This window comes from Lathyrus oleraceus, chromosome 3 (assembly GCF_024323335.1).
Source record: "Lathyrus oleraceus cultivar Zhongwan6 chromosome 3, CAAS_Psat_ZW6_1.0, whole genome shotgun sequence".
Classification (NCBI taxonomy): Eukaryota; Viridiplantae; Streptophyta; class Magnoliopsida; order Fabales; family Fabaceae; genus Lathyrus; species Lathyrus oleraceus.
In genome coordinates this window covers 464,992,194-465,019,159 of record NC_066581.1, presented here as the reverse complement: position 1 = coordinate 465,019,159, position 26,966 = coordinate 464,992,194, and the positions used below count along the sequence as shown (strand labels likewise).

Sequence of the window (26,966 nt, the reverse complement as noted above, 5' to 3'; positions counted from 1 at the left end):
AGAAAATTGGTTAATCATTCAAACCTTCTATAATGGACTTCACTATAACACCAAGATGACCATCGACGATGCCGCAGGCGGTGCTCTGATGAACAAACCTTATCCTAAAGCTAGTGCCCTCATCGAAGATATGGCTCAAAACCATCAATCATGGGGAGTCGAACGAGCGACAGTAGAGAAGAAGGAAGCCCAAGGAGGAGTGCATGAACTAAGCTCTATAGACATGATGCAAGCTAAAATGGACGCAGTAGCCCTCAAAGTCGAGCATATATGCATAAACTCGAATACTGTAGCCGCAGTTTCGTCGGATTATGAGATATGTGGAACCAAAGGACACCAATCTGCAGAATGCAGTCTATTAAACGAAACCCACTCTGAGCAAGTGAACTACACCCAAGGGAACCCATACTCGAATACCTATAACCCTGGATGGAGGAATCATCCGAACTTATCAAGCCCCTAGATCAAATCAACCTATGCAACCTGTACCACCAAAGCCGAGCCTTGAGAAAATTATGGAAAATTTTATCATCGCTCAAACCCAACAAAACAAGGAGTTCATGAACCAAAACATTCATGTTAACGAATTGATTACTCAGTTAGGAACCAAAGTTGACCAAATAGTTACTCATACCAAGATGCTTGAAACCCAGATCTCTCAGGTAGCTTTAAACCAAGCCCCTCAGACTACACCTGGAGGATAATTCCCTGGACAACCTCAACAAAATTCGAGAGGACAAGCCAATGCCATTACCCTACGAAGTGGGAACGCTTATGATGAGCCACCAAACCCTAGATTGAGTGAACCCGAAACTTCTAAGGAATGTACCAAACCCACGGACGAAGTAAAGGAGCTAGTGTGAGCCTAATGCCTTTAGCGGTTTGTGAAAGGTTAAACTTAGGAGAATTACAGCCCACTAAGATGTCACTTCAGTTAGCCGATAGATCTGTTAAATATCCGATAGGCATTTTAGAAGATGTTCCTGTTAGGATAGGTCATTTATTTATCCTCACTGATTTTGTTGTCATGGACATCAAAGAGGACAATGATATACCAATCCTTCTAGGTAGACCATTCTTATCGACTGCAGGAGCCATAATAGATGTCAAGTAAGGAAAGTTGACATTTGAGGTAGGTGACGAGAAAATAGAATTTATACTTTCAAAATTTCTTATGGCACCTGTGATGGGAGACTCGTGTTATGCCTTAGATATCATTGATGAATGTGTTAGAGAATTAGAACAAAAAGAAATTATAAAAACAATTATGTTACCATCAACTCTAATAAGGGAAGATGATGACTTTAAGAAACCCTACATCGATGATAACCTTTACGAATGTTTATCCCTTACCCCAGATCCTATGCCATGCCCTAAGAAACCAACCTTAGAACTTAAGGAACTACCTAAGAACCTGAGATATGAGTTCCTCGATGAAAAGATGAACCGTCCAGTTATAGTTAGTGCTACCTTGAGCCAAGAGGAAACGAACCAACTTTTAGACGTTTTACGAAGATATCCCTCAGCCTTAGGATATAATATCTCTGACCTGAAAGGTATAAGCCCATCCGTATGCATGCATCGGATTTCGCTCGAAGAAGATTCAAAACCCTCTAGGGAACATCAGAGAAGAATAAACCCTATAATGAGTGATGTTGTTAAAAAGGAAGTTCTTAAGTAACTTGAGGCAGGTATCATCTACCAGATCTCGGATAGTAAGTGGGTGAGCCATCACAGTCGTGCAAAACGATAAAGGCGAACATGTAGCAAAACGTTTAGAAGGAGGATGGCGGATGTGTATAGATTATAGAAAATTAAATAAAGCAACTAGGAAGGATCATTTCCCTTTACCATTTATAGACCAAATGTTGGAGCGTCTATCCAGACATTCTTACTTCTGCTATCTAGATGGATACTCTGGATTCTTCCAAATACCTATCCACCCCGAAGATCAAGAAAAAACTACCTTCACATGCCCTTATGGAACTTTTGCCTACAGACGAATGCCATTCGGCCTCTGTAATGCCCCAGCTACTTTCCAACGCTGCATGATGTCAATCTTTGCAGATTACCTAGATGGTATTATGGAAGTGTTTATGGATGATTTCTCGGTTTGCGGATTTGATTTCCACAATTGTCTTGCTAACCTTGACAAAATCCTGGAGAGATGCGTGGAGGTGAACCTCGTGCTAAACTGGGAAAAATGTCTTTTCATGGTAACCGAAGGAATAGTCTTAGGACATATAGTTTCTGAAAAAGGTATGGAGGTAGATAAAGCTAAAATAGAAGTTATAGAAAACCTAAAACCACCAAAAACCATCAGAGAAGTCCGAAGCTTTCTTGGACACGCTGGATTCTACCGGCGTTTCATTGAAGACTTCTCCAAAATAACTAAACCTTTAACTGGACTTTTAATGAAAGATGCTGAATTCATTTTTGATGAAAAATGTAATGACGCATTTAATCTTTTAAAGCAAGCATTAGTATCAGCACCCATTATGAAACCACCTGATTCGTCGGAACCTTTCGAGATAATGTGCGATGCTAGTGATTATGCAGTTGGAGCCGTTCTAGGACAAAGGAAAGATAAAAAATTACATGCCATTTATTATGCCAGTAGAACCCTAGATGCTGCCCAACTTAACTATGCAACAACTGAAAAAGAATTACTCGCTGTAGTTTTCGCTATAGACAAATTTAGATCTTATCTAGTAGGAGCAAAAATTATAGTTTACACCGATCATGCTGCCATTCGTTACCTATTAAGTAAAAAAGATGCCAAGCCCAGATTACTTCGATGGATTCTATTACTACAAGAGTTTGATTTAGACATAAGAGATAAAAAAGGCACTGGAAATGTAGTAGCCGATCACCTTTCTAGGCTAGAACATCTAAAACCGGAGCTAGTACCCATAAATGATGACTTCGCCTATGATAGACTGATCGCTAGAGTAGAAACCATTAAAGATAATAACCTAGATCCTTATGAGCACCCTCAAAAGTCTTTAGCAATAAGTAACGTACCCTGGTATGCAGATTTCGTTAATTACCTAGCTGCTGATATAGTACCCCCTGATCTTGATTACCACCGCAAGAAGAAATTCTTCCACGATGTGAGAAACTTCTATTGGGATGAACCACTCCTTTTCAAAAGGGGTAAAGATGGCGTTTTTCGCCGTTGCGTTCCAGAAGAAGAGGTAAATAATATTATTGAGCATTGTCATTCAGCACCTTATGGTGGACATGCAAGCACCTCTAAGACATACGCCAAGATTCTTCAAGCTGGCCTATTCTGGCCCACCATGTGGCGTGATGTCTATGCTTGCATTGTCAAGTGTGATAGATGCCAACGCACTGTAAACATTTCAAGGCGTGATGAAATGCCTCTAAGAAACATTCAGGAAGTAGAAATCTTTGACGTATGGGGTATAGATTTCATGGGACCTTTTCCACCATCCTTAGGAAACAGGTATATCTTAGTAGCTGTAGACTATGTGTCTAAGTGGATTGAAGCTATAGCTGCACCCACAAACGACACTAGGGTAGTAATCAAACTATTTAAAAACTATATATTCCCTAGATTTGGAACACCATGTTTAGTCATAAGCGATGGAGGATCACACTTTATATCGAGAATATTTGACAAACTTTTAAGAAAATATGGAGTTAGGCATAGAGTAGCAACACCATACCACCCACAGACTAGTGGCCAAGTAGAAGTATCTAATAGGGAGATAAAACAAATCCTAGAGAAAACTGTTTCTATTTCTAGGAGAGACTGGTCTCAGAAGCTTCAAGAAGCATTATGGGCCTATAGAACCGCTTTTAAAACCCCTATAGGAACTACTCCTTATCAACTAGTTTATGGAAAATCCTGTCACTTACCTTTCGAATTAGAACATAAGGCCTATTGGGCTATTAAAACTTTGAATTTAGACTACCTAGCCGCTGGAGAAAAGCGTACCCTAGACATTCATAAATTAGAAGAACTTAGGCAATCTGCCTAGGAGAATGCAAAAATATATAAAGAGAGGACAAAAGCCTATCACGACAAAAGAATAATAAAGAAAAATTTCAATATAGGCGATCCTGTTCTCCTTTTTAACTCTAGGTTACGACTCTTCCCTGGAAAGCTACGTTCAAGATGGACTGGTCCTTTCGAAGTATCCAAGATTCTGAGATCCGGAGCCGTAGAAATCAAGAACGAAACCTGTAGTCCATTCATTGTAAATGGACAAAGATTGAAGCTCTACGAAGGAGGAGACATTCCAACATACTACTTGTAGCGGGGTATTCGTTACCACTAGAGATATTGACTAAATCCAAGGTAAACCATACAAGTCGAGTCGCCACCGCACTTCTATTTATCCAAAGGAATGGTTAGAAAGCGAACAAAAACCTAATAGTTTTAACAAAAACTAGTAAAAGAAACAGAGATCTGGGTAAGGGGGTTGGTTATGTAATGGGAAGGTATTAGGCACCCAATACATCCTAGGTACTCCTAGGGAGCCCTCTTCATACTTGTTGCCAGGTTGTTGTTTTGTGAAAATTTTGTTTGTGCAAACATGATTGAAGAGATGAGGAAAGAATATACAAATTATTTACATCTTGTGTTTGGATGGATAAACCCATTGCCTACGTACCATCTTATAAAAAGATTAGGATCAAAACCTCGTAGTTCGGGGTAAAAATCTCAAAAAAAAGTTGGTGAGTTGATTGGTCCAAAAGCCTTAAGGTCTTTTGTTATCAAAGGGAGAAAACTCAACCAAACCACAAATCCACCATGTGAGGATAACTTCAACATGCTAGTGAGGGGTTAACCCTATAATAAGCACGGAAGACTCATTGTCCATCACTAAGGATATAGGTGAGTATTACATCTACCACAAGGATAACTCAAACCTAATAGCTAAAGGTTATGAAAGATTTTTTTTTATTAAGAAAGTGGCCATTGGAACCACAAAAGACATTTGAATGGGTTATATTTACCAATTAGAAGTATGTACAAAAATGGTCAAAGTTGACTTAAAGATTCAATTCAAAATAACTGTTATGAAAAGAAAGTTTGAAAATCAAAAGCATGAGGCTTAGGTTTCTAATGTTTAAAACAATGGTTAAATGTTTGCACAAAAAGTTTTGGCTTGGGTTAGAGTGGAGAGAAGAAGAAGGGCTAAATCCTAAACATACAAGAGGTGAGGGGAAAGAGAACAAAACCACACAAGGAGTTCCTCTCTTGAGATCATATTGATGATCCAAGTAGCTCCCATCCTTTGGAATAAGCAATCACAAAGCATAATCAATCAAACAAGTCTCATAAGAGATCCTCAATGTGTCTTGTATCTTTCACTTTGGATGAACATGGCAATGGTCCTTCAATTGAGCTCATAGAATCCCTAGCACAAAAGCACACACATCAAAAGTTCCATGAAGTAAATCAAGAATAGACATGAGTGAGTTTAGAGATTTGGTCCTTCTAATCCATCTTCTTCATTAAGGTCCATTTACTCCAATTTTGCATAAGGAAAGTCCTAGAATCTAAGTCCAATTCTCCATTCTTTGCATAGGGAAAGTCCTACAAACTAAGTCCATTTCTTTGCATTTGGTTCACAACAATAAAAACAAAACACAAGCATAATAATATATACACAATTATGTGCTCAAGTGAGCAAAAGGCAAATGGCATTAACATAAACATGTGCTCAAGTGAGCAAAGAGAAAAGCAAATGGATAATATGTGCAAGAATAGTAAATTGCATAAAAGTAAAGAGCAAAAAGTAAATGTTAATTGTCAATAGTTAGTGTTAGTAGTTAATGTGCCATAAGGCAAATTTAGCACTATGTTAAGCAATCGTAATTGGAGTTATGTAGAAGTCACAACTATCTGAGGCCGGTCAATAATAATGTAGGCAACAAACACAAGTTAGGAATCTTGATTAGTGAACCAAGTCCCAACAACTTGCCATGCCAAAAAGAGAAGAGAATTGATCTTGTATTGGTTTAAGCCTTTTGCATGATTTAGGAGACAACCTATCCTTAATGCAAAGCCATTCACTTGATTAATTGATCAAGATGAATTAGATTTGAATCAAGGAAGATTAAGTCTCCCTAATCAATGCCAACTTATCAACCTTCAACTCATTGATCAAAAGAAAAAGAAGAAGAAGAAGGAGGAGATGGAGAAGAGAAATGGAAATGGCAAAAATTAAAGTGCATTAAATGAAGCAACATATACCAATCCACATATGTTGACCAATGGCATTGAAAGTTAAGGTCAAACAATCAAAAACAGAAGTGAGATGAAGATTGGAAGTCAAGAAATGAACAAAAATATTTTTGGCATTTTTTAATATTAAAAATAAACTTGAATTAAAAATAAAAGAAACGTCAAACTTCAAAATCACTTCAAGTCAACCTTGAAAGGTCCAAGTGATTTATCCCAAGTTCAACAAGGTTAAATAAAGTTTGACAAAAAATTTCATCATTTTTAAAAGTCAGAAACTATTTTTAACCAATTAAAAATGAATAAAAATAACCTAATTGAACTAAAATCTCAAATAAATCTCAAATCAATTTAAAAATTGATGAGAATACTTTTCATAGATCCATCATTATTCAAATAGGTTAGGAAAATATTTTTGTATTTTTTGAATATCAAAAACTAATTAAAATGAATTAAAAATAACCAGAAAAGAGAAAATTCACAAAAAATATCAAATGACAAAATAAAAAATATTAAAAATCAGAAATAGAAACTAGAATTTATTTGAAGACTAATGCAATTGGTCCTATAATTTTTGGATTAAAAATGAAAGAGATATTGATTTTTGAAATAAAAGGAATTAAGGAAAATAAAACTAGAAATTAAAAATGGCAAAAAACGAGAGCCCTTGGATCTGAGCTCATTAATTGAGCTGACAGATCCAAGCGTCCAGAAGCGAGCGCCTAATGTAGTCCACAAACAATGCAACCACATGGAGCCATTAATTTGGTCATAACATTGAACAGATCAGATCGAATCTAGGAATGGAAACGCACGGCTGTGATTGGATCTGGAGTTGGGATGGCCACCGGAGCCACCGTCTTCTCCGGTGAGACCTCCAGCTCCGGTGAGAATTGCAGACATGGCAATCTCAACCAAATGGAGCGATCTATATACCAATCGAAAGAGAAAGTGATGTACATCACTCCTATACCATGCACTTCCACTCTAGATCCCTATAAATGGAGAAATCAGAGCTGGAAGTATGATGGTGTTCATCATGAACTTCATGTTTTTGCAAAATTGAAAGCACAAATCAAATGCCTCTATTGAGAGGACTTCAGCCAGACCAAGAAACACAAGAAATAAGCAAGGATCAAAGAGTTTCGAAGAGGAAAAGTTCCGTTATCCACCTTCGAAATGCAGGTCTTGTAAGCACAATTCTTCACAACCAAGGCTTGCAATGAGATCTAGTGATGAAGAGGAAGCAAGGCTGAGGAATTATAGGTCTGAAAATCAACCAAGGAAATTGAAATTTAGATCTGAATTTTTTAGAGAAAAGTGAAAATTCCTTTAGTGGTGGTTATGGAGAGAATTCTGTAGCATTTCAGGTCGAATCAGGGTGTCAAATGAGAGCTTACATGGCATGTATTTATAGCCAAAGCCATGCTAAAAGTGTGATTTCAAATTTGCATGAATAGAGAGGGCCTCCATGCATGGGCCTGTACAGGCGCATGGAGGGCCCAATTCCACTTGATTTGGCAAGCTGAGATCACAAATGAATGAAATGGACGTGCAACATGGATGTAATCAGCTCATGCATGGCAATTGAATCAAGTTTCTCAAAAATGCACTAAAAGTTCTCCTCTTCGAAAATGATGTTTGCCAAATCCAAATATGGTCATATGATTAATGGTTGAAAAGGTTTTGATGTGAGGAAAAATTGTTATGTTGGGCCAAAATCCATTTGGAGTGTGGAAATTTATGAAATTTGAGTTTAAAGTGTGATGTGCAAAACATGTCAATGCAAAATTTCCAAATTTGGCCAATGTTCAAGCCCTTCTATTTTGATGATGAAAGCCTCAAATGAAAACCCCTCCAACATCAAAGTTGTAGATCTTTTCAAGACAATCACAATGGACTTAAATTATGCATCATTTGGATTTTTGATGAAGGAGTTATGGGAACTTGAAGTTGGACTTTTTTGCCTTTCAATACATTTGGTCAAAAAGGATCTATAATGTCTTGCATTATCACATGTGTTTCCTTTGTGATTTTGAAATTTTGTTCAACATAACATTTGAATTAGACATCTTAAGCTTTCCAATGTATTTGATCCCACCTCAAAATCATAAAAAATGAATGAGTTATGTCCTTGGGAAGTTGACCCAAAATTAGGGTTTCAGTCAAAATGACCTATAATGTATTGGAATGACAGATAGCCTTCCAAGCTTCAAATCAATTTTTGATGAACATGAAAGTTGTTCATATTGTTCTTAAGAACAGTTTTGCTTTTGGAACCATCTCCATTTGACCAACAAATAAAAATTTAGGTCTCAGTGCATTTCAAAATAGTCAGATGAATTGACTAATCAACTTCTCAAGTCCATGCATCCTATCTTGATGAGTTTATGATTGAGGATAATCAAATAAGTTCAAATATGCATGAAATGAAGAGTTAAAGAACTTCCCTTAATTGTATTTGATCATGGGCTGAGGTTGCTTCAGGAGCAAGGCATTGTGGTGCATAGATGAATTAGGGTTTCCTTGGGGCACAAACCTCAAACCCTTTGACTTGCTTTGATCAAAATGATGAATTGAGATGCTAGGGAGGAATACTTGATGGATGAGAGCTTTGGGAACCATTACCATGCTTGCTTTCATCTCCTCTTGGCCATATCCTTGTACTAATGATCTCCTTGAAGCTTTTGACCTTGTGATTGCTCAAGCTACAAACAAAAGATGTTAGTGACATATTTTTGTGCTTTTGGTTAGTAAACAAAATAAGAAAAGCAATGATATACAATTCAAGCATGCTTGGTGATCTCAAACCACTCACAAGGAGGTCCAACCCAAAAGCAAGGGGAACCAAAATGCTAATGATCCTTGAGGCAATGCCAAATGTAATGTTATGATGCCATGAGGGATCTTAGGGACAAAATTAGGGTCTTACAGATGCCCCTATTTAAGGTCATTATAACCAGAGAAGTGAAGGTTAAAATCTTCGTCTCGACGGGGTAGAATATGCTTAAATAATAACAAAGAGACAAATTTTGGTCCCTAAGAGACCTCATGATGCAGATGTATGCATGCAAATGGTAATACTCTGTGGGGATATGCGTCCACAAAAGAAAAAGAAATCTGGAGAAATTGACAATCCAAAGGAGTAATACACTCACCCTGGAGACAGAGACTCTGGGGGGAGTAAAGGGATGAAAACGCGTGAGCAGGTCACGACTCAAAGCTTGGGGGAACAGAATTCCAAAGGGAATAAATCCAATGGAAAGACTCGAGCTGACTCGAAGACGCTCGTATTGGGGAATATGCCAATACAGCCAAAATTACCCACAATGGATACCTCGGATAAAAATCCGGACTCAGGTGTAGAAACCCACGAAGGACTCAGCTTGAGGAAAAAACTCAACAAAACCCTCCTGGGGAAGCAACGGGGTGAGGTATTACCGATTACTGGGTAATAAGCTCAAAGAGACGTGTGGTCTGAACACCGGTATAAGGGTGAGAGAACAACACGCTCGGGAAGAATGAATATCTAAGACCGGTATAAAGGTGAGAGATATCAACCGACCAAATCATCTGAGGAAGACCTAAAAGGTATATCTCAACTCAGGAAATCTGACTCCACAGGGGACAAAAGAGTCATAATGGGGAGCAGAAGGAAGGAACACCAGGGATGCCGGTTACTGGGCATATAATAGGTGACCAACCAAAGCGTGAATTGGGGAATATTCCCAAAACACTCATCATCCAAAAAGAGGGCAAAAAGAAAATTCGTTTAAGGGATGGACATTCGATTCCAAAACAGGGATACGAATCTTACTCAACTGGGGGAGAACAAAAGGCTTCAACCAAAGAGTGCATGAGATATATTATCTATTACCGTCAGAACGTAGATAATATACTCGCATGGAAGATTATCCACAACCGGTTACTGGGTTAATAAAGGATAAATCGACCGAGAAAGGAAAAGGCATCGGGATACCAAAACTAGGTATATAATGATGACCATTCAAGGGGAGCAACAAACATTACCGATAATCGGTAAATGAAAGAGGGCTTGCCGGGGATAAAACTGCCCAATCAGAGCAATTATCCAAAAGAATGAGGGGACATCATTATCGAATATTGGATAGTGATAACCGTCAAGGAGGGGATTACATCTACTGGATACTGGGTAGAAAACCACGGAAGAGTAACCGTCATCAACTAGGATGAACAAAAAAGGTTAACTCTGCAAAGGGGAGAAAATAGGGTTTACAACTACCAGTATAAGAGTAGAAAACCGCGGACTCCGCCGAGGATAAGATGAATGATTACTAATTACTGAGCAATTATTCATTTATACCACGGGGGAACACAGGAAACAATCACAAGAGGCCAATTTAGGATCAAACCAAAGAGGCAAACTGAATCAAGACTCGTCCTAGTGAGGATATAACTCAATAGGGAAACCCCTCCCAATATATGCGTTGGGAGGAAACGAAAACAACCGTCGTCCACGAGGATATAACTCAGTGGGGAACGCGGAAGGAAAGATAAACACTTTCTGCTTAATGGGCTGACTCTCTACATTGAGGGATCAGACACCGACATCTGCTTGGGGAATGTATTATTAACTAAGCAGGGAATAACAAACGAAGATATATGGCAAAAAATGTAATATGAATATCTGAATGTTTGAAAATTACATGCACACATGTATGATTTATGTATGATGAATGCTGACAAACAGACATTTCTAACACAAACAGGTTCCAAAGAATAAGCACACAAACATCCGGTACTACATCTCAAGGGAGAAAGCCAAGTTCACCGGAGAGTATCCAATCTGCCGGGAATCAGAAATACCAGGAAGCAAAGACCTCCGCAAGGGATGAATCATTAGTCATTCCAGCTGGGGAGAGGGGTATATTGCATAGATAAAATCTGCCGCATAAGAAAATCTACTTGGGAATCTATCCGAGGAGGTAAAGGGGTTTTGGGGATCAACCACCAAGTATCGTACCCACCAAGGAGATCACATCGGCTAAGGAGGAAAGATTGCTACTCCACTAAAGGGGAGAGTGGTGAATATCCCAACAAGCATTCCACTCCGTAGGATAAACCACAAAAGGCTCCGGAGGAAGAAAATACAGTCATGCCAGTGTCGTACCTCATAGAAAAAAATGATGGGAATACGACCTATGCGGAACGCGATCGCACGCTCGCAATGATGGACTGAACAGAATCTCCATCGAACTTTATTTATTCCTAAGAAGGAAAAGGGAAATATCGATAAAACCCAAGACAAAACGACAATGATTATTGGTTGTAGCAACCAAATCAGGGTTCGGGAGTCGATTACGCAAGGGGAAGGTATTAGCACCCCTCACGTCCGTTGTACTCAACGGGAACCATTAGGTTAGTTGTGTGTGTTAATGTTAGTTTGAAATATTAGGCTTTTCAAGTTATTAAGTGGGAAAGAATAGAAGAGAGGAGAATATTTTTGGATTTTTGACGAAGGACTAAACCTAAGTTTTTTATTAGTGGGCCTGACAAGATTTACAAATCCTGCTCCTACGTATCTCAATAGAGAAATCAAGGCTTACGTAGTTCTAGGTAGAAAAATGTTTGTTTGTTGGTCGATTTTAGCGAAAGCTACTTTGTGTCAAATCGACGAAAACATTGTTGGACTACCCAAAACAGGTGAAAAAACATTGCCTTGCATTATTTTGAAACAAAGTACCTTTCGTTTTGAGAAAAGGTTTAAGAGTCAATCGCACGGCGGCGAGAAAAGGAATTAATTGGTTTGATGTGTTTTGAGTAATGGCGAGAACTTGGATGAGCGAGATATCCATCTCGAATCCTAGTCTCAGGAGTGCGTGGTATACACCACGTTCCATTTCCATCTTATTTGCAAAAATGTTTAATAAGTATTAAGTGTTTTTTGAGGTTTGATTGAGAAAGGGTTTAAAGAAACCACATTGACAATTTTAAATGTTGGCGAGAGCTAAGATAGGCGAGGCATCCGCCTCGAATCTTAATCTCAGGAGTGCGTGGTATACACCACGTTCCATTTCCATCTTTATTGAAAAGTGTTTAGTAATGGAATTAAGTATTTTTGAGTTTTTGTTATGAAAATGACTTGACATTAGATCAAGCATTTGATGAGCGATTGGGAAAGATTTGAATGAGTGTTTGAGAGAAACAGAATAGATAAATTTGGATGATGGCGAGAGCTAGGATCGGCGAGACATCCATCTCGAGTCCTAGTCTCAGGAGTGCGTGGTATACACCATGTTCCATTTCCACCTTTATTGAAAATGTCTTGAATATGAGTTAATATTTTTTTTTGAGTTTTTGATTATGAGAAATGGCTTGACGTTGGATCAAGCGTTTGATGAAAGTTTAAGAGAAATGGAATACAATGGGAAGAAGAAATGGATTGATTTGTTTATTGAGAAAATACTCGACGTTGGATCGAGTCTTATTTTTGATCTTTTGGAAATTATTGATTTTATTCTTGTGTTAGTAGCTAACTAAACAGCCAAGCAAATAAGAAATAAAACGGTAACATTATTACACATTGGGGGAGTGGGGTACATTTTGTCAAATGGGGATTCAAAGTACTGAAATAATTAAATCGGGCCCAAACAACAAATAATGAAACGTATGAGTGTAAGTGCAAAAGAACTGTCTCATTGTAAGAAAGCCCAAGAGTAAGCTATGTGAGGTTGATGGCGATGCTTAAAAGCAATCGACTTACAAGGGTATGGAAATGGGGACTCGACGTCGAATCGAGAATTAAGTGATATTTATCATTATTATTTTTTGAATGGTTTTTTTCTTTTTATAAATGAAATTGAGATAATTTATCATGATTGAAACATACCACACACATAAAAATAAATAATTCACATAAATCCCAAAGAAAGAATAATCACCTAAGTTATATTAAAAATAAAATAATAAAAAAAATAAACAATAGAAACATGTTAGTAGTAAGACTATATAATTAAATGTGAGAATTAAAGGAAAATATGAGACAGTCAAAATGTTGGAGAACCCAACACGACACAACTGGGTATCGAACCCAGGACCAAAGAGGAGGTGAGCTATCTCCATCTCCACCAGGCCATGACTAGCTTACTGCTAGATTAAGACCAACAAAAACTATGTTCTAACTGAAAACTCCCCAAGGGAGAAAACAAGAAAGGCCAAACATGGGCTAAGTTTGTTTAAGGCCCATGAACCTAAATCTCAACTTGGGTAGTTGAGGCCCACTTCAGCAAAGTCCAAGGGCGAAAACGACAGGGAAGTACAACGGTCACATGGAAACTCGGACAAACGTGAGGGAGCACCGAACAAAGTAGCCGGCTTTGGGATTTGGAAAGGCAACGTAATTAATGGCCTTAAAGCCTTGATGAGATCCAAATAAAACACCAACAGACGGTGAGAATAATCACTTCCGCCTCAAATCCTCTTCTCTGCTTGAGACATTCATCTCCTCCCTCACTCGAAACAAAAACAAACTCACAGATTAAACCTAAACCGTTACTCCTATCACAAACCAAACTCAACACTAAAAGCACGCAAAGGCAAACAACATCATCAAAATCATGAACCCTTAACAAATAGGGTCGACCTTGAATACCGAAGAACAAGAAGGGACAATCACTTACAGAGAAGTGAATCAAGCGTGAAAAAACATTACACATACATTGTAATACATTCGGTGGCATCAACATGAATCCAAGTATGACATGATAAAGAAGAGAAAAAGAACTACCAACTCGAGATTCTTCAGAGGCAGATGAATAGGTATGTGCTTTTCCACTCTTCTTGTTTCTTCGGATCCTATCCTTTCTGGTTTTTAGCGTCTCACCGTCCAAGGAGAATCTTAGGGTTTTTGCTAATGCTCTTTGTCGTATTGAAAGTTTTTTTAGGGTTTTTTGCTTTTGAACAGTAGCCGCTCCCTTCTAGGGTTTATGTGAATAGTGTTCCTTCTTTTATATGTCACTAACCTCTTTCCTCTGATGTGTAGCGGAGGCTCTCGTACGGAGGATGTTGGGAAAATTTTGTCCTCATCCCTAGTTGGTGGTCCCCCTTCTCTACTCTTCATCCTACCCTTCACCTTACGCTTTTACTGCGGGTAATAGGTAGAGTCACTGTTGTAACTTATTTAGACAAAAGTTAAGTATATGTGCTTTTTTTTTGAATTATATTGATTCTTGCCTTGTTGTTAATTTGAAGATGTTGTGACGAAAACAGGAGTTGAAGAGAGCAAGCAAACGTGAGTGTGTCTGCACTGTGAGGTGAAACTGCAGATGTTGGTTGGTAGGATGGAAGTGGTGTAGGACCAATTCTAAGGTTAGGGTCTTCGTGAAGGTTTAGATCTTTTCCTAATTCAACCCAAGATGGTATTTGAATTTCTGGCTTTAGAAAACTGAGATTTTGTTGCTTTTTTTTGCAGCAATCATTTCTGCAATTTGCATTGAATTCAGTTCTGTTCCATTATCTTGATGTAGTGAGCGTTCCAAATTCTCAACAACAGAATGAGGCAGAATAATCGATCCTTCAGAACTGCTTGGAGAGTCTTCAGATGATTCCATGTGGCTGCAAATCAATACAGAGCAACGGGCTATTCTCCATATCATCATTCAAATTATGGACTTGATTCCCTTTTAAGAATCCATATGATACAAGAGTGATCTGTGCCGAATTGTATATAAGAGATCGACATGAAGCAACAGAAGCATGCTTACAAACTTTTGCACAATTATTATTTGAGAGCTTAGCATTCTGAAAACATTTTCTAATCTTTTCATTAACTGTTTAAAGAGTTTCCAGTTTTCCATTTATTTCCAATAATGATATATGTTCATGGAGATAGCCATATATGATAGTTTCTGATGTATCATGACACTCAATTTCAGGAAAGCTGCATATTTCTGGCCTTATGGACATGCTTGAGTTCCAATTACATGGAGAAGACGGATCTTTCGGTTTGCAAGACCATGAATCCTCTTCCAACATGAACATTGAAATTGAAAGCAGGTTAATCTCATTTTATAGAGAAACTAAAGAGGCGATTGATTCTGTTTCGAGTCTGGTTGTGATTGACTTGTTTGTCCCTTAAGTTTCCTACTAAAATGTCACTATCCTTTGTTACTGAGCCAAATATATAAACTTGCTGATTTAGAAATTTCACGTTCAGTGGCAGGTTTGACCCAATGTGTCTTCAGCTCACGAGGACCGCTGAGTATACTGCCGCGCAACTTGGTGCTTTTAACGACCCGACTGCAGACGGGAATTGCTTGGGAAACTGTAATGAATGGAGCCAGAAAGTAGTCCTTTAAAACTGTGACCAGCATGTACAAGTCCCAGAATAACGGCAGTCCATGATACTACATTTCTTATTGTCATTTTTCAAAGACACTTCTACCTTGTTTTGTTTTTCCTACTTTCATGTACATATCTACAAGGACATACAAATTGGTCCCACAGTCGTTTTTGCCTCAAGCTATGAAATGTCGGCTCAGACGCAGTAGCAGGTATTTGAGATAAGGTTTGTTGATACTTTGGAGAAATTCCCTTCTCGGTTCCATTTTCTTCTGCTTGTGGAGTGAGTCCTTAATGCGTGTTTCCAACTCTGTTTCAGGTAGCGTTGTAGCAGAAACAATCCAATTTGAAGATTGGGCTGCGGCGGCCGGAAGAAGTCATAGACACGTTGGTGCCAAGACTAAGGTCGACCGTGTTGTTATACTGTAGTCAAATTACTGCAGAATGCTCAATTTTACAAATCCAAATGGTATTCTGTCTCTGGAGGCTTCCTAATCAAATATGTGAAGGTGTCTCAAAGTGATCAATTTTGATACAACCTTTGTAGAACGCTCCACTTTTTCATTAGGTTTCAATGTTAGTGTCTGTAACAAAACTGCTTAAGGATTTGTAAAGACTTCCCAGTTCTCTACAGTTGGACAAGTTAAGATATCTTAAATTTTTCAATTTTCTAATTGATCTAGAAAACTTTCTTAAAGAACAATCTATCATCTTCCAGACACGCAAGTGTTTGAATTTTGAAATGATTGACAATTCATCCTCATTGGAAGACAGTAAAATCAAAGTTCGCAACCTACTTCCATCTAATTAGTCCAACAAATGAATTGCCTTGGATTCCAATGATACATGCATGAGTTTTTGTACACGGCTTTTTGTCTCACTGTCTAAGTAACAACAAACATTGCCAGCTACTTGCATTCCAAGATCATGCATTAAATCATGCATTTCGAAACTAACTATATCACCATCTTCACCCACTTTTGCATCTTGGAAAAATGACCTCATCAAGAAAAAACTTCACAAATTCTTCACCAGTGTCTTCCACGAGTTGCTTTTCATCTGAGCATTGAAGATAACCCTGTGCCATCCAAAGTTGAATCAACAGATCCTTCTCGATTTTACAATCGTTAGGAAATAAAGAGCAATAGGAAAAACATTGTCTTAACCGAGGTGAAAAAACTTGGTAACTTATTTTCAGGATGGGTAGTGCGAAGCTTTCTTTGGCTTCGCCTAATTCCAAAAACACGCCTTGTAAGACATCGATCCGTTCAGTTTCTTCACTTTTACTCTATAATAGGCCTCCCAGTGTTCTAATTACTAGTGGAAGTCACATGCACTTTTCTGCTATTTGTTTGCCAATTGATTCAAGTTTTTGATCCACTCCATTGATTTCATTCCTAAATGCCATTTTCTTTAACAGACTCCAAGATTCATCTAGAGTCAAACAATTCAAAAAGTAGAGGTTGCTTGTTTCTAGTCTCTTTGACGGTCTTTCACCAGCTAAATTTTCATGAAGTTTATGTCTTTGATACCATTTCTCTCATAACACTCAGAGCTCCTAAGTCCATAAGCAAAACTAATGTTTTTTAGATGGGTATTTAAAAATCTCTCCAGGCTCTTAAGAAAGTGACCGAAAAAACCAATCTCTGGATCTGATAACGAGTCCACACAAAGAATGTAGGTGAGTATCCTCATGACCAGATGAAAAGGTCATGAAAAAGAAGAATGCAAACGAATGATTGATGTGGCGAAATTTTCAGGGCCAAAATCGGGGTATGACAGTTGCCCCTATTTAAACATCCTCCACCAGAGGAAAATGAAACAACACTTTTTCATCGGATCGCAGTGGGGGATGGTTAAATACCATGGAGACCCAGATTTTGATCCTGAAAAAAATGCAAATGCTATGATATGATATGCATGGATGCAAGACTCTATTTTTTTTTGAATTTATCTGTTAGGGATACGGAGAACCTACTAGACAGACTAATCTGTGGGGAATGCTGATGGTCCACAGGGAGACAGACAAATGGTAACAACCAACTCGCTGGGGAAAACAATCATGCTGGAGAGTCAGACACACACTAGAGAGTACTCAAAGTGAAATTCGACGAACGACACTTAGAATACAAGAGATTTCGGCAGTAAGTTCACACATGACTTACTAAACCCGAATAAGAAAAATTTCTACAACAGGTTCATACATGACCTGATAACACTGAAACAATCATAGAGAAAGATTCTTCGAAACAGGTTCAGACATGACCTGGTAATACTGGAATAAAAGCTCAACAGCAGGTTCATACATGACCTGACAATGCTGGGGAATATCAAGAAGTTCTGACAGCAGGTTCAGACATGACCTAACAAACTCAGAAAAATTCAAAAAGAGTATATCAACAGGTTCATACATGACCTGATGACAAACATGAACATTTTGAGAAAATTTCCAGAACAAGTTCATACATGACTTGGTAAAATTGGAACAAAAAGTTCAGCAACAGGTTCATACATGACCTGGTAAAACTGGAATAAAGGCTCAACAGCAACGGGTTCATACATGACCTGACAATGCTGGGGAATACCAAGAAGTTCTGACAGCAGGTTCAGACATGACCTAACAAACTCAGAAAAATTCCAAAAGAGTATATCAACAGGTTCATACATGACCTGATGACAAACTTGAACATTTTGAGAAAATTTCCAGAACAAGTTCATACATGACTTGGTAAAATTGGAATACAAAGTTTAGCAACAGGTTCATACATGACCTGGTAAAACTGGAATAAAGGCTCAACAGCAACGGGTTCATACATGACCTGACAATGCTGGGGAATACCAAGAAGTTTTGACAGCAGGTTCAGACATGACCTAACAAACTCAGAAAAATTTCAAAAGAGTATATCAACAGGTTCATACATGACCTGATAACAAACTTGAACATTTTGAGAAAATTTCCAGAACAAGTTCATACATGACTTGACAACATTGGAAAGATTCTTCAAAAACAGGTTCAGACATGACCTGGGAATATTGGGATAAAAGCTCGACAGCATTAGGTTCATACATGACCTAACAATGCTGAAACATTCAAAGAATTTTTAACAACAGGTTCATACATGACCTGACAAACTTGACTATTCAAAGAATTTTAATTAACAGGTTCATACATGACCTGACAACACTTGGGAAAAATCAAAGGGAGTTTTATCAATAGGTTCATACATGACCTGAGATTATTGGAAAACATACAAAGCAAGTTTCATCAATAGGTTCATACATGACCTGACATCACTTGGGAAAAATCAAAGGGAATTTTACCAATAGGTTCATACATGACCTGAGAATATTGGAAAACACACAAAGCAAGTTTCAACAATAGGTTCATATATGACCTGACACTTTAGAATACATCTGATGATTCTGGAGATTTCTCACAAGAAATTCATCCAATCACAGATTTCGGAGATTCCTAACGGGGAATTTATGCAAAACAAAGATAAGCAGGAGTCTTCTTATAAGTAGATCATCCACGCAAAAGGCTATGATGATTCTTTACAGAGAAATCAAACGAAACCTCCAGGCTTCTGGGAACTCCTCAAGATGGTGATTCATACATGACTTTCACGGAACCATCAGGAAAGACATGGTATTCAAACTCTCTGTACGTGCCAACAACAATTGGACTTTGACCGTAAGCAATGGATTACAACCAGATTCTTTAACGGATTTTGCCAACAACAATTGGACTTGATGAAAGTCATTAGTAAACAATTACCGGCTACAATGGAGTTTGCCAACAACAATTGGACTTGAAATGATGTTGGCGACAACCAAACTTCAGATATCAATCACAAATGTATTTACAAACAGACTGACAGTGACACCAACGACAATTGGGTTTAAAATAAATGTTGGTTACAACCCGACCTTAAAGGATAACAGTTACAACTGGATTTGGTCAAAGACACTGGTGACAACCAGACTTAACAGACAATGCCAGTAACAACTGGTCTTAGAGGTTAAGGGATACAATCAACAATGAGACCTGAGATTATGCAAATGAGCGCGAAGCACTTCGGGCTATGCATGATTTGGATTTCGCTTATATGCATGATGTATGAATGATCATGAAATGCAAATGCTTGACAATTACAGACTGGAAATTAGGGAAAGCTTTATGGAGGTACTGAATCCTCAACACTAATAACTCAACCGAAGGAGTGAGTAAATGCATCAAAGGAGGATCTATCAAGCTGAAAAGTTACAACTGGCCTAATAATCCTTCTAGAGAATGATAAATTTGTGCTCTCTGGAGATAGATGTTGATCATCCAAGGGGAGTCTTGCAACTTGAGACTTGCGGGGAAAGACGAAAGATTTCCTTTTAATATTTCCACATGTCAAAGCAAAATTGTGTTTCTCAATATGTTGAAAATTCTTTTTGAGTTCAAAATTCATTATTAACAAATAAATGACATTTTGTATAACAAAGAAAACCAGAGAACAACAGCAAATGATAGAATTTGATAGGCAAACTTGTATTTATTCAAGAATGGTAGCACACAAATACAAGTTTGGTAGCTCCATGGAATGTTACAAATTTGAAAATGGCAATAGGGAAAGGTTTACATTGAATCGCAATGACTACTACTATCCCTAATAACAATGACTCCACAAAACCTTGCTTCTGAAGGGAGTAACTAGATTGATCTTCCATTTTTAGCTCTTTTGTGTTGATCAGTGACAAACCGATGCAGTTTATGCCTTTTGTCCCTAATTTTTGCCTGGATCGCCCTTTTGGGTTTTCAATCCACCGGGACACTCTTTTTTTTGCCTAAGTCGCCCTTTCAGGTTTTCGACTTAGCGGGCTACCATTTTTTTATCCCTAACTTTTGCCTAGACCGCCCTTTCGGGTTTTCAGTCCACCGGGATTTGTTAGGCATAATATCTTTTGACTGCATCAGAGTTCACAGGGTGAATGAGCTCTTCTCCATCCATAGTTGTGAGAAATAGAGCACCTCCAGAGTATGCTCTCTTTACAACGTATGGGCCTTCATAGTTGGGAGTCCACTTCCCACGTGAATCTTTGTGTACTGGCAAGATCTTCTTGAGCACGAGATCTCCTTCCTTGAACTCTCGAGGACGGACCTTTTTGTCAAATGCCTTCTTGATTCGTTGCTGGTACAATTGTCCATGGCACAGAGCAGTCATACGCTTCTCATCAATGAGGTTAAATTGATCATAGTTGTTCTGGATCCATTCAGCTTCATCCAGTTTGGCTTCCATCAATATTCTCGTTGAAGGTATCTCTACTTCGATTGGGAGAACTGCGTCCATCCCATACACTAAGGAGAATGGGGTTGCCCCTGTTGAAGTGCGGACTGAGGTCCGGTATCCATGCAAAGCAAAGGGTAGCATCTCGTGCCAATCCTTATAAGTTTTCACCATCTTTTGCAGGATCTTCTTGATATTTTTGTTGGCAGCTTCAACAGCACCGTTCATCTTTGGACGATATGGAGAAGAATTATGGTGGTCAATCTTGAAACTCTCACATAATTCTGTCGTTGTCTTATTGTTCAAGTTTGAACCGTTGTCAGTGATGATCTTGCTAGGGATTCCATAGCGGCAGATAATCTCCTTCTTGATAAAGCGAGCAACCACATGTCTCGTCACATTGGTGTAGGAAGCAGCCTCTACCCATTTAGTAAAGTAATCAATGGCAACCAGGATGAAGCGGTGACCATTGGAAGCTTTAGGCTCTATAGCACCAATCATGTCGATGCCCCACATTGAGAAAGGCCAAGGTGGGGTTAAAACATTCAACAGTGTTGGCGGTACATGCACCTTATCAGCATAAATTTGGCATTTGTGACATTTTCTTGCATAGCTGAAACAATCAGATTCCATGGTCAACCAGTAATAACCAGCTCTCAAAATCTTCTTGGCCATGGCATGTCCATTAGCATGGGTTCCAAAGGATCCTTCATGAATCTCCTTGATTAACATGTCTGCCTCGTGTCTATCCACGCATATGAGCAGAACCATGTCATGGTTTCTCTTGTAAAGCACATCATTGCTCAAAAAGAATTTGGACGATAACCTCCTCAGAGTTTTCTTATCCAATAATGTAGCATCTTCTGGATACTCTTGACTTAAAAGAGATCGCTTGATGTCATGAAACCATGGTTTACCATCAGTTTCTTCTTCAATCAGCTGACAGTAGGCAGGCTCATCTCTTTGCTCGATTCGAATAAGCGGAGCTTCATTATGGAATCTGACTTGGTACATTGATGCTAATGTTGCCAAAGCGTCAGCCACTTGATTTTTTACTCTTGGGATGTGATGGAAAGTGATATCGTCGAAGTATTCTATCATCTTCATAACATGAGCGCGATACGGGATCAGCTTCGCATCGCGAGTTTCCCATTCTCCTTTGACCTGATAGATCACCAAGGCTGAATCTCCATACACCTCAAGGATCTTGATTCGGAGATCAATTGCGGCTTCCAGACCAAGGATACAAGCTTCATACTCTGCGACATTATTCGTACAATCAAAGCATAACCTTGCTGTGAAAGGGGTAAAACCACCATTAGGATTCATCAAAACAACTCCCACACCATGACCACTGTAATTGGAGGAACCATCAAACGCGAGCTTCCATCGAGATCCTGGTTCTGGTCCTTCCTCTGGGCCTGGGATCTCACAATCCTTTATCACCATTATATCCTTATCGGGGAAATCAAACTTCAATGGCTGATAGTCTTCGACTGGTTGGTGAGCAAGATACTCTGCTAACACACTTCCCTTGATTGCCTTCTGGGTTACATACTGGATGTCGTACTTTGACAAAAGCATCTGCCAACGGGCAAGTCTTCCAGTCAAGGCAGGTTTCTCAAAGATATACTTTATTGGATCCATTTTTGAGATCAACAAAGTAGTATGGCAAATCATGTACTGCCTCAAACGACGAGCGGCCCATGCTAGCGCGCAACAAGTTTTCTCCAAAAGCGAATATCGACTTTCACAATTGGTAAACTTTTTACTCAGATAGTAAATAGCATGTTCTTTCCGACCAGTTTCGTCATGTTGCCCCAGCACGCATCCCATTGATCCTTCAAGCACAGTCATATACATGATTAATGGCTTTCCTGGGATAGGTGGAATTAAAATAGGAGGCTCTTGCAAGTACTGACGAATTTTCTCAAAAGCACTTTGACAATCAGAATTCCATTCAACAGCTTGATCTTTTCGAAGCAATTTGAAGATAGGCTCACACGTGGCCGTCATGTGTGAGATAAACCTTGAGATATAATTCAAACGTCCCAGGAAACCTCTAACTTCTCGCTCGGTGTGTGGAGCAGGCATTTCTTGTATAGCTCGGACCTTGTCAGGGTCTACCTCAATTCCTCGTTGACTAATAATGAAACCAAGCAACTTCCCTGAACGGACACCAAATGTGCATTTTGCAGGGTTTAATCGTAATCTAAACTTTCTGAGGCGTTCGAATAGCTTCTTCAGATGGATCATATGATCTTCTTCATTCTGAGATTTAGCGATCATGTCGTCAACATAAACCTCTATCTCCTTGTGCATCATATCATGGAAGAGAGTGACCATAGCTCTTTGGTAAGTTACCCCGACATTTTTGAGACCGAAAGGCATTACCTTGTAGCAAAATGTGCCCCAAGGGGTGATAAAAGTGGTCTTCTCCATGTCATCTGGAGCCATCTTGATTTGATTGTATCCCGAAAAACCATCCATAAAGGAGAATACAGCAAAACTTGCAGTGTTGTCTACCAGAGTATCAATGTGTGGTAGAGGGAAATCGTCCTTCGGACTAGCTCTGTTCAGATCCCTATAGTCAACACACATCCTCACCTTTCCATCCTTTTTAGGAACAGGTACAATGTTGGCTACCCATTGTGGGTACTTCACTACTGCGAGAAAACCAGCATCAAATTGCCGCTTGACTTCTTCACGAATCTTCAGAGCCATATCTGGTCTCGTTCTTCGGAGTTTCTGTTTTACTGGAGGGCAGGCTGAAGTGGCAACTTGTGCTCAACGATGTCGGTATCTAGACCTGGCATATCCTGGTATGACCATGCAAATACATCCACATATTCTTGTAGCAGCTTAACCAATCTCTCTTTGATGCTTGCTTCGAGCGTGGTACCGATTTTGACTTCTTTCTTCTCTTCCTCTATGCCAAGGTTGATTGTTTCCACCGGTTCTTCATGTGGCTGAAGGGCTTTGGACTCGTGCTCGAGCAGCCTTGCCAATTCGTCGGGGATGTAACAATCTTCTTCACCCTCTTCTTCCGCTTGATAGATAGGGGAGTCAAAGTTATGAGAGGTAGTAAAGTCATTGGATTCAATGGGGTTATCATTTATTCTGCATGTTTGAATGATTGATTTCTTTTAGAAAAGTAAAAATAAAAGATGCATAAATGAAAAGGTTTTTTTTTGTTTGTTTTTGAAAAGATTGCCATTTTCTCATGAGAAAGCCAAGTAAATGAATAAAAAGAATTTAACAAAATGCCTTTCATTCATTGATAATGATTATTTGAAAATGAAAAGGGGCCCTACAACATGATCCATTAGCCTTGGGCAGAGCTAAGGATTTGAAAGGAAAAATACAACAGTTATTACTTTGACAAAGGAAAAATTTCGGGGATCTCAACCGTCTTCCAGTTGTTCAAAGCTGTCTCACACCGGTAAACCAAACATGGCTCATCTTCATTTTCGGTGCTGTCTTCAATTGCATTGACCTGATCTCCATGGATGAATCCTGTGCTAAGGAATACTTCCTGGATGCTTCGGGTGTTGTCCTTTTCAGGGACTCGGGCTCCTTTCGCAGCGGAAGGCACATATCCCAGATCAAAGCGATCATGCTTCTCACGAATATCGATAAGCTGACCCCAACCTTCAGGGTTTCCTCCTTCAATGCTAGACTTTGCGCTTTTCAGAGAAGCGAAAGATGAACAAGCTTTCCCAACAGGGTCCTTCATTTCCACAAAAGTGGCATTGGCTATTTCAAGAGCTTGGAAAGAAGTTTCCAAAGCGTCCTCATCAGCCTCGATGTATCTGAAGGATGAAAGGTGACTAACCACAAAGTCCTCTTCCCCAGAAATAATAATCAGTTGATTGTCCACCACAAAATTCATCTTTTGGTGTAGAGTGGAGGTGACTGCCCCTGCAGCATGAATCCAGGGACGCCCCAATAAGCAACTATATGCTGGATTAATATCCATGACTTGGAAATTAATCGGGAATACATGAGGGCCAATCAATATGGGCAGTTCCACCTCTCCAATCACGGTTCTCCTGGAACCATCGAAAGCTTTTACTACCAAGGCACTAGGCTTCATAGCTGGTCCTTGATAAGATAACTTGGCGAGTGTTCTCTTTGGCATAACATTCAGAGAAGATCCGGTATCAACCAAAACTCTTGCCAAAGCATCATCTTTGCATTTTACCGAGATATGGAGGGCACGATTATGATTTTGTCCATCCTCAGGTAATTCCTCTCCACTGAAGCTCAAAGTATTGCAAGCTATGATATTTGCAACTACTCCATCAAATTGGTCAACTGTTATGCTTTGTGTTACATGAGCTTGAGCAAGCACCTTCAACAAAGCCTCCCTATGGGCTTGGGAGTTCAAAAACAGAGATAAAATAGAGATCTTAGACGGTGTTTGATGCAACTGGTACACAACCTTGTAGTCACTTTTCTTGATCAACTTCAAGAATTCAACAACATCTTCGGATTGAACCACTTCGGGTTCTTTAGTGGGAGCTACAAATGTTGATTCCTTGGCCGGCCCTTGAGGAGTCACATTGAATTCAGGTGTATAGATTCGACCGCTACGGGTCATTCTGCTCATTCCTGCAATATTGGTGACGTCTTCACTTACAGCTTCTGTCACCTCAGCGTCTGAACTTCCTTCGACAACCTTATCCATAACAGTAATCTCATATTTCCAAGGCACGACCTTGGTGCTCTCATACGGAAAAGGCGTGGGCATACATATTTCCACAGGCGACAGATGACTATTCTCAGGTGCCACCTTTTTTCTATAGTAAGGAATTTCCACTGGTTCGGGTAAATTGAAACAAGGTTCAACTACCAACATATCTTCGTTCTTCACAACACTGGATATTTGAAGCACTCCCTTATCCATCAAACCTTGAATATTGTCTCGCACCATCTGACACCCTCTTGGATGTGTGGCACACTCTTCACAATTTTCATGATTAACATTAATCATGCCAGCTTCCACCAATCGGGCATGGAATGCTGCCAAAGGAGTCTTTACATCATCCACCTTATCAACCGTAACACCAACAGAGGCGTCTTCAATGGCATTTACCGCAGGATTTCCATGGGGAGGAAGATGATTGTTCTTCACATTCGGTCCCATGTCCTTAAAAGACAAGATCTTGCTCTCAATCAGTTCGCGAACCCTATGCTTTAGAGCATAACAACCCTCTAGGTCATGTCCGGGGGCACCTTCATGGAAAGGACAGTGTGCATTAGGGTCGTACCATGGAGGAAGACGGTCAGGTGGAGGTCCCATAGGTCTGGGAACCACTAACCCCTTTTGCAACAAGGAGGGATAAAGCTCAGTGTAGGACATAAGGATTGGATTGAAGGTCGCCCTCTCCCCTTGCCTCCTGTTCTGGTTCTGAGCATTTTGCCTCGGAGCTTGAGCTCTCAGTTGATGATAAACAGGAGCTGCTGGTGCTTGTTGATAAGTTGGAGGAGCCGCAGCACGTTGTTGAACTGGAGCTGGTCGATAGACTGGAGGCGCTTGATAAGCCTGAACAGGCTGTTGATTGAATGCAGGCGTCACAGCGCCACGTATGGTTGTGGAGCATATTGGACGGGATACATGGGTTGCTGATAGGGAATTGGTTGTTGAACATACTGCTGAGGTGGATATTATTGTGGTCTCCTTCTTGGAGGAGCTCTTCCTTGACCAACAGTCACAACATTTGTTTCCCCTTCCTTCTTTCTTGGAAACCCTCCAGAGAACTTCTTTGGATTAACATTTGAAGTTCTAGCTACAACTGCCAGTTTTCCATTCCTTACACCATATTCCACGCGAGCTCCTATAGCAACAAGCTCGGAGAATCCCAAAGAAGCACTTCCAACCATCTTCTCGTAGAATTGGGGTTGGACAGTGTCGATAAACAGTTCGGCCAATTCTTTTTCAGCAAGAGGTGGTTCAACCTGAGAAGCCAGTTCCCTCCATCTTTGAGCATACTCCTTGAAGGACTTCTTATCATGCTGAAACATGCTCTGCAACTGTCTTCTGTCAGGCGCCATGTCCATATTGTATTTGTAATGTTTTATGAATGCATCTGACAGGTCTTGGAAACACCTGACCCTATTCTGATCCAAACTCAAATACCACTTGGAAG

The 26,966-nt window shown here is 39.5% G+C and overlaps 1 pseudogene; it reads right to left on the bottom strand.

Annotated features, from left to right (window-relative positions):
- Nucleotides 1-15,972: 15,972 nt before the first annotated feature.
- Nucleotides 15,973-24,706, bottom strand: LOC127131673 (putative disease resistance protein RGA3; annotated as a pseudogene).
- Nucleotides 24,707-26,966: the final 2,260 nt, after the last annotated feature.